Below are 17,008 nucleotides of genomic sequence, written 5' to 3'. Positions count from 1 at the left end.
GCTGTGCAGAGAGGTGATTGTCTGGTTTTCTGTATGAGAGTTATATGAGTAAAGTTGAGAGTTGGGTTAACAGGTATTTTATTTGTGTTATATTTTTATTTTCTTGTTCTGTCTCTCACCCTCTCTTACCTCTTTGTCTTTGCTTTTCTGCGCTCCTTTATCCTGGGCCGGTGATGTTTAGGTTAGACAACTCTAGTCCCTCGTTACCCGTCCAGTGTGGGGATCTTACCTACCTAGGTTTCTTCTACAGGTTAGTGTTATAGGGCATGGGTGGTCAGGGCATCCCCTCCGCCTTATGCTTCAGTGAGGAATTGATTTAGGGGTTATGGTTTTCTACCTGGGAATCTTGTTTCCTGATGGGTCTATGTTTCCTAGTAGTTTCCTCCTGTTTCCAGAGCAAGGAGACAGGTGTTGAGTCGTTTTCTGAATTCCAGGTGAGCCTTTGTGTTGCAAATGTTTTTTGGTAGGTGATTCCAGGATTTTGCTGCCAGGTGAGAGAACGATGATCCTCTGAATTTTCATTTATTGTATGGTTTTGGTTCTAAGCTAATGTCGTTGCTTGATCTGAGTTGCCTTGAAAAATGGTAGACAGTTATTTTCTCTGTTAGGAACTCTGCTCCTTGGCCGTGGATTGCCCTGTGTGTTATGCACATCTTTTGAACATTATTCACTGTTTTATAGGGAAGCCAGTGTAGCAATTTCAGAACTGGGGTAATGTGTTCTCTTTGCGGTAGTTGGAGCAGCAGTCTGGACGCAGTGTTTTGAATGCTCTGGAGGATTAATATTTGTTCTGGCATTCCTAGGTACAGGCTGGGTGTAGTCTATTCGATACATGATGAGTGTGATGATGGTGAGTGGTTTGTGGGTGAAAGAGAGGAATGGTAATATCCTTTTTATTGAGTATAGGAGGAAGATTTTTTTTATTATAGCGTTTACTTGTTGCTCCAGTGTTAGTTTGTTATCCATTAAGGATGTCGTTGAAAGAGTTGGTGCTGTTCCCAGTTCTGCCGGCCATGGGATGACGTGATAGTTGTCCCCATTTTTGGGCATGATCCTTATTTCTGTTGTGTCCGGGTTGAGTTTGAGGCTGTTAGTGTTCATCCAGCTGTAGAGTTCTTGTAGGCATTCTTCCAGGGTTGTGTTTCCTTCCTGTGTGTCTTGTATTTTGTAAATGATCTGTGTGTCATCAGCTCAATTGTAGCAAGTGAGGCCATGTTTTTCAATGAGCTTGATTAGAGGCATAAGGTATATGTTGAAGAGCAGTGGGAAGAAGGAGGATCCTTGTGGTACTCCACAGGTGGATTCCCTTGTTGTGGATTTAAAATGCTTGATCCATACATTTTCTGTTCTATTTGTTAAGAAGGATTTAATCCTTAGGCTAGGTCAGTGATATGATATGATAGGTTATTTATAACGAGCTTAATACCCGGAGGTTTCTAACCGAGTACCCGTGGATCGAACCTGTGTTGCTCCATGTCGTCTTGCTTCCAATGTGAGCACATTGCTCCTGAGCTATCCTCCCGAAGTGATTACTATTTCTTCCAATCTCCTGATGACGATTTCATGTTTGACTGTGTCAAATGCTGCAGAGAGATCCAGGAGTATTAGAGCTTTGTTTTTGTCAACGTCTGCTGTAGTCTTATAAACATCCCAGATTGAAAGCAGTGCTGTTTCCGTTCCTCTCATCGGTCTGAAGCCTACTTGTGCTTGGTCCAGCAGTTGGTGTTCTTATATGAATTCTTGTGGTATTCTATAGACGCATTTTTTTGAGTATTTTCGCTGGGATGGGGTTGTTGAATTTGGGTAGGGGATTTTGAATTTGGATTACAGGGGCTGTTGCCTACTGTAGAACCTTGTATGTTTTGGATGGTGTTGATTTTTATCCTCTTCTGTCTTATCCGTTGGTTATGATTCAGAGGTGGTGGTGTATATTGACTTTATATGCTTGGGACGGTGTTCATTCTTATCTTCTTCTGTCTTTATTCGTTGGTTGTGATCCGGAGGTGGTAGTGGATATTGGGGCTGCTGATGTGGGTTGGCTGAGGTGGCTGCATAAGAATGAGTTGCAGATGTTGGAGGGGTTCCGGGTCTCGAGTTGTTCTATACTGCGGGTAGTTAGTTCAGGATTCTGGGTAGTAGGGCAAGTGGTGGATTACGGTCCTGGCCTTCCTTCCATGGGTGGAAGGTCTAAGCAGGGCGGTGTCAGTGCACTAATTGTTGGTGGAGAGTAGCGAAGTAGGTATGACACTAGGTTTCCTGAGTTGCAGTATGGGGTTGAATTTAACTGGGGCGGTGACTTAGCCGAAGGTAGTTGTTTCCAGCAGTTAGCTGGGTGAACCAAGACAGTGGGTAGACTTGGGTTTCAAGGTGGCACACGATAGTGGCTACACCTTGATTTGAGATTCCTGTAAGCGGTATAAAGATATGCGTGGAGAAACCTAGGTTTGAAATTCTGTATACTGGGGAGGAGGTCTAGGTATCACAGTACAATCCAATAACCTGATAAGAGACAAACACGCCTGGATTTGAGATTCCTGTTTAGCTGTAAAGATGCCTAGGTTTCACCCTACAATACAATATGCATTTGGGGGGGGGGGGGCTCCTAGATTTGAGATTCCTGTATAGTGTGGTAGAGGCTTAGGTTTCACAATACAATACCATAGGCGGATTAGGGGGAGACAACAAGATTTGAGGTTCCTGTATAGTGGGAGAGAGGCCTAGGTTTCACAATGAAAAACAATAGGCGCATATGGGGAGAAATCTATGTTTGAGATTCCTGTATTGTGGGAGAAAGGTCTAGGTTTCCCCCTACAATACAATAGGCTGATGATGAGGTGAAACCTAGATTTGACACTCCTATATAGTTGCCTGAAGGCCTGGGTTTCACCCTAGATGTGACAAAGGCCAATCCCCACAACTCTGTCTCGATATGACCCACGACAGTACCACAATTCTGTCTAGATGCAGTGTAATGCTAACCCTCACAATTCTGTCCAGCTGTGATGCGAGCCAACCTCCACAATTCTATCTAGGTGTGACGTAAACTGACCCTCACAATTCTGTCTAGATGCAGTGTAGGCCAATCGTCGCAAGGCAATCTTCACAATTCTGGCTAGATAAGACGCAAGCCAGTATCACAACTCTGTCTACATGTGACGTAAGACAATCTTCACAATTATGTCTTGTTATGACGCAAGTTAGTATTACAATTCTAGCTGGCTGTGACATAATGCTAATTTTCACAGTTCTATCTCGATGTAATGAAAGCTGACTCTCACAATTCTCTCTAGATGTGACGCAGACTAATCTTCACAGTTCAATCTTGATAGGACGCAAGCTAGTCTTACAATTCTGTCTAGATGTGATGCAGTGCTAATCTTCACAATTCTGTCCCGATATGACACAGGCTAATCTTCGCGTTCAGGCCAAGTGTGAAATGGGGCTATCTGGCATAGTCCTGCCAAGTGCAAAGTGGGTTATCTAGATACAATATTAGGCCGGCTTAACACAGTCTACCTAGATCCAATTTATGGCTAGAGGTACAGTCTATCTAGATGCAGTACATGGCTGGCTTAACACATTCTATCTAGATGCAATATATGGCTGGCTTAACACAGTCTATCTAGATGCAATAGATGGCTAAGGGGCACAATCTATCTAGATGCAATATATGGCTATGGGACAGTGGGCCTCATTACGAGGCTGGCGGCAGAGGAATGAACGGTACCGGTAAGGGACCGGCACCGTTCATTCCGGGCCACCACATTACGAGGTCTGCAGCGGGTCCCGCTCTGGAAGCCTGGCCAGACCAGACGTGCAGAGCGGGACCCGCTAGCAGTACAGGATGCTAACAACAGGCCTGTCATTAACGGGCCCGTTGTTAGTATCCTCCCTATTCCTATTGAGCCCTATAGGGGCTCAAATGGGAATGGGGACGTACTGGGTCCGGGTCTCGCGAAAGGGAATTACCGGGCCCTCCAAGGTCAGAATGGGCCGGTAAATCCCCTTTTGCGGGACCCAGACCCGGGTTTGGGGGTAGCCATGCCAAGCTCGTAATGAGGCCCAGTATGTCAATACAGTCGGACTCAAAAATTAAAAAATAGGATAATTTAGATGGGTTGGACAGTTTAACAGGGAGCAGTAATTGGTAGTCCCCCTGTTCAGACCGCAACTACTTCTTTAGTCGCTGCTGGTTGACGGCTTTAGGTGTCACAGGCTAACACAGGCAACACCGTCTGGAGTTTTCTCTGCAGGCGCCATCCTTTGCCTCGGGTCCTTCGCCGCAGGGGCTGCTACAAGCAGTGGGCTGCCCTAGCATGATGATTGTTATGAGGGCTCTGTGCCAATCACGATTGGTGGTGGGATTACACCTTAGTAACCAATTGTGGCTCGGAGGAGGGATGGGAGGTGGGAAGAAGGCAGGAAGTGGCAACGGGGCTCGGGAGAGGGGGGTCATGCGAGCGTCCCGCAAAAGGAGCACTAGGAAGGGGCTGTGGGCTCTAAAGCACTACTCACCTCTACCAGGAAGCAAAATAGGCGAGGTGAGGGGCTGCAACACCGGGATCTAACCATCAGTGTTGTTGGTGTTCCCAGTAACCAATCGGGGCTTGGGGCAGGGATGGAAGGTGGGAAGAGGTCAGGAAGCGGCAACAGGGCTGGTGAGAGGGGGTCTGGAAAGCATCTCACAAAAGGAGCACTAGGAAGGGGCTGGAGGCTCTAAAGCACCACTTACCTGCACCAGGAAGCAAAACTGGTGAGGTGAGGGGCTACAACACAGGGGTCTAACCGTTGGTGTTGTTGGTGTACCCAGTGACCAATCGGGACTCAGGGAAGGGATGGGAGGTGGGAAGAAGTCAAGAAGTGGCAACGAGGCTCGGGAGAGGGGGAGCTCGGGCGAGCGTCCTGAAAAAGGAGCACTAGGAAGGGACTGGAGGCTCTAAAGCATCACGCACCTGCGTCAGGAAGCAAAAAAAAAATCTACAAACATCAAAAACATATTAGACACTACGCCACAATGGTGTGACTGCTGCAGTCAGTCATCCCTTCACAGTGCCTTGAGGTCTGTCCTGGGGCGCTGGTACTGTGCTGTCTGCTGGCTGAAAGTAATGCTGGCTGGTGAAACTGCTGGCTGATGGCAATGCTGGCTGAATGTATGTTGCAGGCTGGGCCAGTCCTTTATGGCAGATAATGGGGCCCTTGGCCCACTTCTTTCTTCAGGGTTGCCCCATCCATCACGTGCAGCTACCCATATTCACCACAAAGACTGTGCCATTTATACAGTCCTGGGTGGCCCCAACGCGCGAGTGGGGGCCCGCACATGCTCCCTGCAGCACCCGAGATATTGCTGATATATTTGGAGTGGGCCCCACAGCCAAAGCCCCACCCTGTGACATTGTTGTTATACTCTGGGTGGGCCCCGTTGGCTGGGGGGCTGACCCGACATCACTGCCGCCCCACTGCTCCATTTTCTCTTCGGCGGCATCTCAGTTGTCATGGAGACGCTGCCACGCTAATCGCCACGCTCCCCGTGACCATCTTAATTCGGGCAGCATCCCCATGACAACGGGGAGGATACCGACTTCACTGCAATGCCTGGTGCTTGCTGGATCTTACCCTCACCCGGGCTGCTCCACTGGGCGGCCCGGGGTTTTCTTCAACCGGGCCGGTCAAAGGAGCAAACCGGGGCATCTGCCACCTCATTCACCCAGGTTGGCCATTGAGATAAACCAGATAAATATGGCAACAGAGCTGTAAGAAGCTTAAATGGTGGGAAATTCCACACAGTGAAAGCAAACTCTCCCCTTCTAGCTTGACGAATTTGGCAGAGACCAAAAAGTGGGCAGGGCTTATGGGTCTTTTTGAAACCCGAATTGTACAAACCCAAGATAGGGTTACATTGCCCCCAGACGACAGCTGAATGCAACAACTAGTGGGAACCCGGGAGATGACTGAATGGGACTGCTTGGGTTATAAAAGCCCAGCTAGATCGAACAAGGATGAAAGGTGTTCAGTTGACGTCAAGGGCATATTTGGTGGATCAAGCAACCAGGTCAGTGCAGAGCAAACAGTAGAAAGACGGCATGAGAGACGAGAGCAGGTAGGGTATTGTGTGTGAAAGAGAGTGGTACCAATTAGAGTAGTATAGTAAGGGTGTGAGGGTGTGACAGGAAGTGTGTTCCGAAAGTGAGAGGTAGGGAATGGAGTGTGAGATTAGAGGGAGGGGAGAAGTTAGTAGTGTGCATGAAGGCGGAGTGAGCTGAGAGACAGAGAAAAAGGCAGAGGTAGGACTAGTAGGAGAGGGTGGACTATAGGTGAAGGAAGGTGATAAAAAGAGAGAGAAAATGAAAGACAGAGTGAGTGGGAGAGAGAGAGAGAGAGAGAGAAAAAGAAAAAAAGAGATCGAGAGAAAGAGAAAAAGAGAGAGAAAAAGAGAGAGAGAGAGAAGATCACTAAGATCAAAGGCAGGAGGAGGGAAATGATGGAGTAGTAGAGATGCCAAGAATATGGGAGGTAATGCAACAAAGGGGGCGAGAGAGACAGTGAGAATGTGATTGGAGAGGAAAAAAGAGAGAAGAGCTGAGAAATCATTTTTACCAATAAGAACAACCTAGAGGGCCATAGTCCACAGACCTCTAGGTCATCGTACAGGATCCACAGTCTTTAGGCCCTCCCTCAGATCAGATTAGACCTAGATCATTGATTACTGTGCATTAGATTGTGTCTTGGAAGTTGCTGAGGAGAGTAGGGACGTCAACGTCTGGTCTAGGGTGGAGGGAGCCGATGGTAATGTTAAGAATAGACTAAAGTGCCCCTTGTCTACGCCCACCACAACTTCATGAGACGCAAGAAGCCTATTTCAATCTATAATAAACCCTGGTATAAACATACCTTCTTTTGTCTGTGGATATTAAAGCCATATATGACTCACAGGAGGAGATATGTTTGCTGAGAGGGGATGTGTAGAGTGGGAAGAGGTTTGGACCCAGAAAAGGCCCTTGCGGGACCCCTACTAGAAGCGGAGTTGACTTGTAACGTATTGCCCATTCTTCTGTAAAATTAAGGCGTGAACAGCCAAGGGCGCCACCCACCACACCCACCTGAGTGCAATGCCCTTCAACACAATTTGGTTGGGTTTTTGGGGTCAATGGTGGGCTGCCTTTAAAAGAGTATGACTGAAACCACCTGGACCCAGAGATAAATGAATGGTGTTAAAGGAGAGAGTGCTCCAGCAGTGCTAGCTCCTCAATGTTTGTTGTGGGAAGGGGCCAACAGGAATGCAGATTGAAGGGTAGGCCTGAGCTCAACTCGGGTGGTGAGTGGAAAGTTCAATTGCAGGGTTGGGGTAAGGTTTTGTGGAGTGAAGAAAAAGAGGAAGGTTGGAGAGAGAGATACAAGAGAAGACAGAGTGTCCAGTATCCTAGAGAATGTGGAGCAGTAACTGGGAAAGTCAGAAGCTGAGTGTGACTAAGCTAAAGAGCAGAGTTGTGGAGGGAACAATGGAGTAGAGGTTCCTGGGTACCTTGCAGAATTGAGAGTGAAGAGAGCAGGGGAGGTTAGCACAATAGTTGTACTTCGATGTGCACAGAGCAGTAGTGTGGTGGGGAGCTGGGGATATCCTTAGTTGAGGGCATGGTGAGGTCAAGCGAAAGAGGGAGCAGGGTAATTATGCTAAAATGGGGATGACAGTGCTGAGGTGAACTCTAGAAATGCCAATTCAATTGAGTCAGGTGTTTGGCAGTGATGACATTTTCTAAAGAAACCTTGTTTGCCTGGGGGTAAAGATGTCTAGATCACGCTGTAAGAATTATTCCCCGGAAAGCCATTTTAACTATGACCGGATTTCTGGGCCCTCAAGGTTCAAAGCTAACGAGCACAGGTCTACGAGTATGGAGGATACATTTGCTCATTGTACTGATGCTAACAAGTAAAAAACCGAATTATTTAGTGTGTGGAAATTTGCCAGAAGTTCGGAAGTTGCGCATGCAACAGGGAGTGTAGTGTTTCAAAGTAAGAGTGCGACTCAAAAACAAGATATGTACATAGGTCCATCTGAGGGTAACAAGCTGTTGCTAATGAGTACTCATGGAATGCTTGCTCCAGTATGTCTGAACAGAAGTAATGCACTTTTGACTTTCTCAGAGATTCCTAGTTTGACTGCCCTGCCATCTCCAGATCTGGACAGGGTGGAGTTCCCAGATCGCTCACAGACAGACAGATTTATTTTATATTCCCACTCTAGACTGGTAATGGAGATGGTTCTTTTGGAGAGGTTGAAGTTGGGGACACTACGTTTCAAGAACAATCCTTGGGAGGATCCGGAGATGGGGATTAAAGGTGGTGGAAGTTGAAGCTGTAGGACATTGATTGGGTCAGTGTCACGTCTGCATTATGGAAGAGGCAAGATCCCTGACCATGAATTTGAGGAAAGGTGTCATGGCCACAGGCCCCATAACACAAAAACCACACCATCTAGTGATGAGTCACTTGACTCACTTATGTCCCTTTGGGACCCATAAACACAGGGGCCCTGGCTGGACTCAGTCCTGGCGCTTCGGCGCCAGGCTAATATAGAGATGTGAGCAGGAATACTTTATTTCAGTGCAGGAGTGTGTTTACTTTATTTCAGTGTAGGAGTGCTTTTATTTTACAAGACCTTTCCAGGAGCTGATACATCCTCATGTGCTGACTCATCGGGCGTGGCTCCCTAGGCCTGGTCTTTATGTGCTGACTCATCGGGTGTGGCAGGGTGTGACAGGCAGGCTAAACTTGGTGGGCATAGCTTCAGAAGCTGAGCTATATAAGCTGCTCCATCCTTAAGGCCGGTGCTTCGCACTCGCATGCAACGTGACGCTCACCGCCGCTTGGACCAGTTTACTTACCTTTGAAACCAGGCGTTCTCCTGCATAGTTATTCTCCAGGAAACTGGTGCTTCATCGCTTCATCTGCAGACTCATCACCTGACATCCAGTGATCTTGATCCCGATGCAGCAGCACTGCGCTCCGCATCCACGAACTCGGACCCTGTGAAGAAGAAGAAACACAAGGTTAGAACATCCGTCCTATTGTTGCGCCGCATTTGAACCCTGCGCGCCCCCTAATTAACAATTTACCAGCTACTGTACCGCTGCAGCTTCGTTCCTCATTCACTCCGGCTGCCGCCTCAAGCTCCACAGCTTCTGCCAGGCTGGCAACATCACCTGCAAGAGAAGAAAGCAAAAGAGCAAACATTAAAAGTGGAACGGACAGCAATACAAGACAACAAACTTTACAATACAACAAGAGCAGACGAGGAAAGACAAAGGCAAACAGGAACACTTACCTGAAGTACAGTGGCTTAGTCGCAGCAGGACTGGACTACCACGTGCAAGGGACCAGTGAAGGAACTCGGTCCAGATCATACAAGCGCCCCTGCCAGAAGCAGCAGGACGCAGTGCTCACCAAAATTAATCAACAGGTGAGCTTTCCAGGGACAGCGCACCCCACGGGTACTAAGGTTTGGGAGAAGAGGTCTGGAAGGGGATCAGGCGCACAAGCTGGCATACTCACACACCCTATTCTCCACGCAGGAGCAGTCCCGAGCAGCATCACCTATTACCACCAGTCACCACATAAGCGCAGAGGGCGAACTCAGACCCGAGCGACCTCACCCCGGGGAGGGCTGCAACCGTGCCCCAACGCCTCCGCAGAGACCAAGTGAGCGTAACAAAAGAAGACTAAAGGATTCTGTTGTTTTAAAACTGACATCATGGAATTCTAGAGGGAGTAAACACCTGTTTAGTAACGTAGAAGCCCTGAATATATTGAAGGAGTTCAGCTGTATCATCCTGCAAGAAACCTCACTTGTATATATGTAAAATATCTTGTTTTTACCTTTTCACTATGTGTAACTAAGAAACTGCATCATCTTGTACTGGGCCTATATACCCCAGGGTGAGCCGCACATTATAAATAAATTAACTAAACTAAATGCTGTAAGTGTAAGGGCCACATAATTGTGGCCGGGGATTTTGATGCTGATTGCAGAATGGCTGATGTTGATGGAGAGATATGGGATGTAACAGTTGATGCAGTACCCGCAAGCCGTAATTTAGTTGCAGGTAGGAAGTGGTACATTGCCCTAACTTCAACCGGGCTCCAAATGCGGAATGAACAAGTGAAAGGTGATAAGGAAGGTCACCCAATTTGGCACAGAGGAAGGTCGGAATTGACACTTGATTATGTTTTTGTCAATGAACTTCTATTCCAGAGCTGCAGTTACCTACAAGTGGTCGATAATTCATGAAGTGATCATTCGATTTTGAGGGCATCCTTTAACATTGTTTTGTGTGTAAACCAAGGCGGGGTTAAACGGATTTGATTATAAATAGTGGACGAATAAGTATCCACTGGACGGATGTGAGCATACAGAGATTAAATAGTATGCTTGCTCATGTAGTGCATGAATCTTAATGTGGAATGCTTTGATGCCTCTGTATCCGCTATAATCGATAGGGTCTTGTGTACCTCTTACAAGAGTATGAGGAAATGCTGTAAGGTACATATGCACACCTTTGATGAACAGTTGGCAGCGAGGAAATGTGAGATGAGGCAATGCTTGAAACAGATTAAGAGTTCTAGAATGTCAAGAGTGATGAGAGTATAGAATATTAGAAAATAAGGAATGTAAAAAAAGGTATATGAGCTATTGTAAGTTTCGAAGGGCCAAGCTATTGCAAAAAGACACAGAAACAATGTTGGATATTCTTATGAAAAGGGATGTTGTCTCTTTCATGTCTTTGGTAAAAGGGCAGGATGTACCTTTAGCTACTTCCCAGTTAAACAGGGTACTGGAATCTACTTGGGTGGAGTACTTTGGGACCCTGCATTACTACTCTACTAATTCTGACCCACATACTGGCCCTAATAGACTTTCCAAGGCAAAATCGTATTGGAGTTTCTCTATAGAAATTGAAGATATCCTACATATCAAATTTAGTAAGCAGTCACATGCTCCAGGCCGAAATGGTCTGACTAATACGCTGAAAGATGACTCTGTCACTTGGGCAAATGTGTTATTTATTTTATTTAGGAGTATCTTGAAGAGAGATTTGATACCAGAATCTTGGCACACTGCATTTGTGACTTGTTCTTAAGAGAGGCGACAGATAGGGCCAAGAAATGATCGCCAATCTCCCTACTGGATATTGACAGTAAAACTTTTGCTACTGTTTTGCTGCGAAGAATGGGCCTATGCGGCAGGTTGAATTAGTACATTTCAAACGGGTTTCCAAAAGTCACATTTGACTAACATTAATGGCGTGTCCTAAGATCAATTTTGGAGTAGGCTAGTCAAGACTCTCACAGCTGTACGTTTGTGGCTTCTACTGCTCTTTCGGCAGCATTCGATAGAGTGGATCGAAATAGGTTATCGAAGAAGTTGGACTCTTGGGAGCTGCCGTGGGGTCTATTGAAGTGCATTGTAAAGCTCCAAGAAAACGCTGGGATCCAAGTTCGCTTGAACAAAATGGCGAACATGTATCTCTAGGAGGATCTCAACTAATCTTGGGTTAAGGCAGGTGTGCGTTTTGGCCCCCTGCCTTTTTAACCTATATGTGTCAGATGTAGGGGATCGTCTGGCTCCTGTTGCTTTTGTATCTCCAAAAATTGGTAAAGAGAAAATTGTATGGATTGCCTATGCAGACAATTTTCTTTTGTTTGATAACACCAGAGTAGGTCTACAAAGACTGGTGCTAGCCTTTGAAAATTATGCAAAAGATAATAGTCTTATAATTAACCCTGCTAAGACCAAGAACTTAAAATTGACTAAATGTGGGAAGAAGTCGCCGGAGGGTTGGATGTTATCTAATGCTGTGATTAAGTGTTCTCCAAGTATAATATATTTGGGTGTTTATGTTGTTATTCAACCCTTGATTATAAATCTTTCTTCCTATCTATGTCAGTAGGATCAATGTCTTGTAAATCAGCTGGTAAAGTTCGATATAAAATTCGGGAGATTTTCCATTAAACCGGCGCTGTCTTTTTATGAAAGGACGATCATCCCAAAGCTCATTTACGGTGCTGAGTTATGGTTGGGTGCCACTTGGATTCAACAGAGGCAGTGCTTTGCCGCTCATTTTGGCCCTCCCAAAGTCATTTCCGCTCCCAAATTCAGATACAAGCTGCGTGTACTGTCTCTGAGAATAATAGTCAGTTGGAGGCTGTTGCTCCTGTATAGGTGTATCACGGATTCTCATGCGGGCTCGCTATATTTTGACATTAAACAAGCAATGGTTAGCGACTTCTGTCAGGGCACAGAGTGTGTGCGTGTATGTGTTGGGTGTGGGAGTGGGTGCAAGAGGCAAGCACAAGGGCTCCAGGCAAAGGCAGCCACGAAAACAGACAAAACAAAAGCCTAGAAAAACATTCCAGCCTTACAAAAGGCTTCTTTTCCCTCATTGCAGGAGAAAAGACCTACAAGCTACACATCCCAGCAGCCTCCGGGCCAGGAACTACAGAAATAAAGCCATGCTGGGTGTGGCTCGTGCACGTGCATATGCAAGTACAAAAGCACAGGGCTTGTGCGCGAGTCCTCAACCAGAGCAGTTGCATCTGCAAGAGCTCCGGCCAAGGGGATCTAGGCGAGGGGCCACGCCCCAAGGAAACTCCATTCCGGCCCCTCGCTGGCAAAAGATAAGTAGCACTGAGGCAAAGGGGGTGTGCGGAGCACCAGAGAAGCTCGCGCAGCACCAGAGAAGCATGTGCAGCACCAGGGGAGCACACGCAGGGGGCACAGACCAGATAGACCACGTCCCCCTGAGCATTATCCCTGCATGCAATAGAGCCACGGATGGCTAGCTACTCACGCCGCATAGAACGCAATAGATAGCAGCAACCCTTTGTGAACCGCATGCTTTAAGCATGTGTGGCTAACCCATAATGAACCACGGGTTCAGCCATGTGCGCCCACATTGGGAGTCGCACATCGTAGCCACGTGCGACGGATCACTATTGCTGCATGTACTGAGTCACCTGCAGCCATACAGGATTTGCATGTGTAACTACACGTGCATTTGACTTTGCAAGCTGGCATGGTGCAAAGTGACGCCTTCTAATGCTGGCAAAAGCCTAGACATCTGAATTTCATGAGCATGCATGAACCTGGCCCTTGGGGGGGAGGTGTCACCAGTCATAGCTGCATGCACTGTTGGTTGCATGTACTTATGTGAGCTACGCGCGGCATACCGTGCAATCACTAATACAAGCTCTCTTTGCAGCATTTTAACTGCTCCTTTTACCGGACCTGAGAGTCACAGGCAGGAGGCCAGCACTCGCAACCAGAGCTAAGTGCTTTACTGGTTATTTTGTGTTGCATGCTGAACATTGTGGGGAATGTATGCATATGGGTGTATGTTTATGCTGTACAGTTGTTTAGCTTTACCCTATGCCCCCTAACCCGTCCACTACCCTACCCTAACCTAACCCTCTTTACGGTTACCCTCATCACCCGTACCTTTCCAACCAATGTGTCCCTAACCCTCCTTACCTGCTGGGGTCATAGAGACCTGTGTGCGCCTAGTCTTGCAGGCACCAAGACCGCAGTGGGGTGGTTGGTTCGTGCCACTCCTACGCCTAGAAGCTTGGAGCCTGACAACAGTTCACCTGAAGAATATTTGTCAAAAGTTACTAAATCAGGTGGGAACGAGAAAGGAGGATTTGATGTTGATTCCCGAGAGGGTTAAAAATCTCCAATACGATTCAGATTGGATGTCCACGATTGACTCCTTTCATACTTATCCCTCTTTGGATCATCTATCCCATGAACACAAAACAAGAGTGAGTGTTGCTGAGTATTTGAATCTATACCCTAACCATTTTTTAAGTCACTTATGATAAAGTTCACATAGAATGTATTACTGACTAGAGAGATTCTCTGCAGGAAAGGGCTGAATGATCAATCAATGGTAATATGCAGGTTCTGTTTATTTACTCTATATGATTGTGGGTAGGCCAATGATTGTTGTTTATGTAGGAACGATTTTAATTGTGATTAGGTTTAACCTTTTGATGACATTGTGTTTTTTGCTACTAAGAATTATGTTTTATATTGTATAATGCATTTTAGAAAATTCTTATTGTTGTTTTGTAAAGGTTATTTGTAAACCAAATATAATAAATAAAAGATTAAAAAATTGAGTAGGCAAAAGGTGTGGACAGAATGCTTGAAGTGACATCCTGACATAGTGTAGGAAGAGGGCCATAGAAACAGTTGTAATTTTTCATTTTGTAATTTTAAAAATGGAGAGTTGTTGAGGGATAGAGTCTGTGTTATTAACTATGACTGACAGAATTTGAGCATATGCTTTTCTCTTCTGGCAAAGAACAGTAATATGCATGCAAAGTAATTGCTGAATTTTAAGTCATAAGCCTGCTAAAAGTAAAAATGCATGAAAGACACAATGTACTTTCCTCAACAAACATCATTCCTTCATGCCCGTCCCGTTTCTTAAAACTCTGCAAAAACAGAGCTCTCAAACCATGATCTACAAGTCCTGGCATTTCTATTGCACGAACTACACATATCAATATGAACTGAACTAACAGGCCAAAACTCTTAACTGTTTCACACCAAACAGGCCACAACTGAAGATCTCTGCAAACTACCCTACATATCCTTCCGCCACTCCCTGAAAGCCCATCTTCTTGACTCCCCCCTGACTTCCCGTCCCTACCCCTCCCCTCCTACCATTACCTCCCCTCCACTCCCCCCATCCTCTCTCCTTCCCCTCTGACCTTAGATTGGTAACATATACCACTTAAGGGCAATGAGGACACCAGATCACTCCCCCCTTTCCCTTCCCCTCACCATTCCCTCCCCCTACCTCAAATCCTACACCGTTACTCCCTTCACCTACCTCCTCCTCTACCCTCCCCCACTTTCCCCCGCCCCTTGTAAATAGTTATACTTATTGTTTTAATGACCTGTTCCTGTTCATGTCTGTAAATATGCTTCTCTCACTTTTGTACCTGTTGTTATATTGTAATGCGCTTTGGCTTAAAGCGCTATATAAATTCAATAACCATAAACATAAACATATACATCTTTCCGACTTAAACACACCTCAAAAAGATCTGTGTGGTAGTCATTTTATACACATGCAAGTATCTTGGTACTGTTCTTAATATGCAAAACATGTGTACATTCTCAATTAAAGTCATTAAAGCATTTGCATCAAATGGCCAAGCAAGGCCTCCTGTTTGGGTCAGAGCTTGGAATATCACAGATAGTACTGAGCTGTATGTGTGCTTGCTTTAACAAACGGGCATGGCTCAAGAGTCTCCCAGTTCTTTCCTTTAAGATTGAGGACTCTGTGTGAGAAACATCTATCGATATGGATGTGCACTCCTGTGCACACTTGTAAACTGTAGCAAGAACATCCAACATCCTGCAGTCAGAAAAGGGAAAGACGAACTAACACAATGTGTGTTTACTCTTGTGCATAGGCTCCATTTGAAGGCACAGAAATTGGTGACATGATTATGTTTTATCTAATGGAGTAAACCGAACTGCAGACAGAACCCTAGTGCTGATAGATCTCTGGTAGGTTATCTTTTCTCTTGTGCTGTCTTCTGCTCTCTGTGAGATTATCTGACAACTGTATGTCAGGGCCATCTTAACTTATTTTGGGACCTGGGGCTCAGACAAATTTGGGTACCCCGCAAATAAAATAAATGAAGAGAACTCTAAACTGTCTGGTCATCCTTGCCCTCCCGCACCTGACCCCTTTGTCCTAATCACAACACATAGTTTAATATGTTGCCCTGGAAACAATTAAAATAAACGTGGTAACTCCCTCAAAGTCCTCTTACCCCTTCATCTGTGTTGGCATGAGAATAATAAACAAGTAGCATTTCAAAGGGAAGTTTTAGTTGTCCATGATGATAGTACTTGTGCTGTAGCAAACGTGCAAGACGCTTTTTAACAATAGCAGCCAAAAGGAAGGTATACATGCCATAGAATGGATGCAGTACACAGATCAGTAGCCATATGACAAATATTCACATACCACTTCATAGGTACAGAACTCAGATTAGCAGCCTCACAGAATGTACAACTTCTGAAGCTTGAGTGAATGAGACAGATTCGAAGCACCAAGTAATGCACACGTACAACAGCATAGATAGAGGCTACAGATTAGAAGTTACCACAAAGGTGCACGTACCCAAACAGAGATTGAGACTTGAAGAGACTATGGTTAAAGTGGCTTTGCCATGAGTGTGCCAAGAAGCAAATTGTAGCATGAGTATACCAATGGTCACTATTATATATAAAGCGACAGTACAGCCACTTGAAAGCTATATACTGATAACCTTGTCATTTTAGACCAGATGGCTATTGCTTTGCAGTGTTCATTGAATGGTGTGGTACAATTCAGGGATGTCCATGGATTAGAAATAAACACACACAAAAAACAATGTTATTGATTAGTGGGCATAAGAGGAAGAAGTGTCAGTTTATGTGCAAAGTCAAGGGTGTGACCCTGGAACAAGTTAACCAATATGTGTATCTGGGCTACACTATTTATAATTTTCACCAAAAAAGGAGCACCTTGAATGCCTTAAGAGAAAGTACAACTTGTATATAGTCCAGTTGAAAAGACTCATGTATAAACTAGGGAAATTCTTACTCTCACCAGCTCTACCTATTATAGGGCTAAGGTGATTCCAGCAATATTGTAGGACACAGATATTGTTTGTCAATCCTGTGAGCAGGATTGGAATTCACTGAAGGGCCTAATCTGGCCAAAGGTATTAGGCCTACCAAATTGTGTAGCGGTCACAGTGATTACTGTTGGTGTTGGGTTTCTTGTCAAAGAGGGCATGGTTAGACTGGAAATAGCTGCCCTTTTACAGAAAGATTTGCCTCCTACCCGAGAACTCCCTCCTTTCTAAATTGAAATTATTGATGGCAAACAACACCTCTACCTACTTCTCTGTCTGGATTAATGGGAAAGTGAGCAGGTTAAAAGCA

This window comes from Ambystoma mexicanum, chromosome 1p, assembly GCF_040938575.1.
Source record: "Ambystoma mexicanum isolate Mex_15411 chromosome 1p, UKY_AmexF1_1, whole genome shotgun sequence".
NCBI lineage: Eukaryota > Metazoa > Chordata > Amphibia > Caudata > Ambystomatidae > Ambystoma > Ambystoma mexicanum.
The sequence above is the reverse complement of the archived record's forward strand: the minus strand, read 5'-3'. Positions refer to the sequence as shown.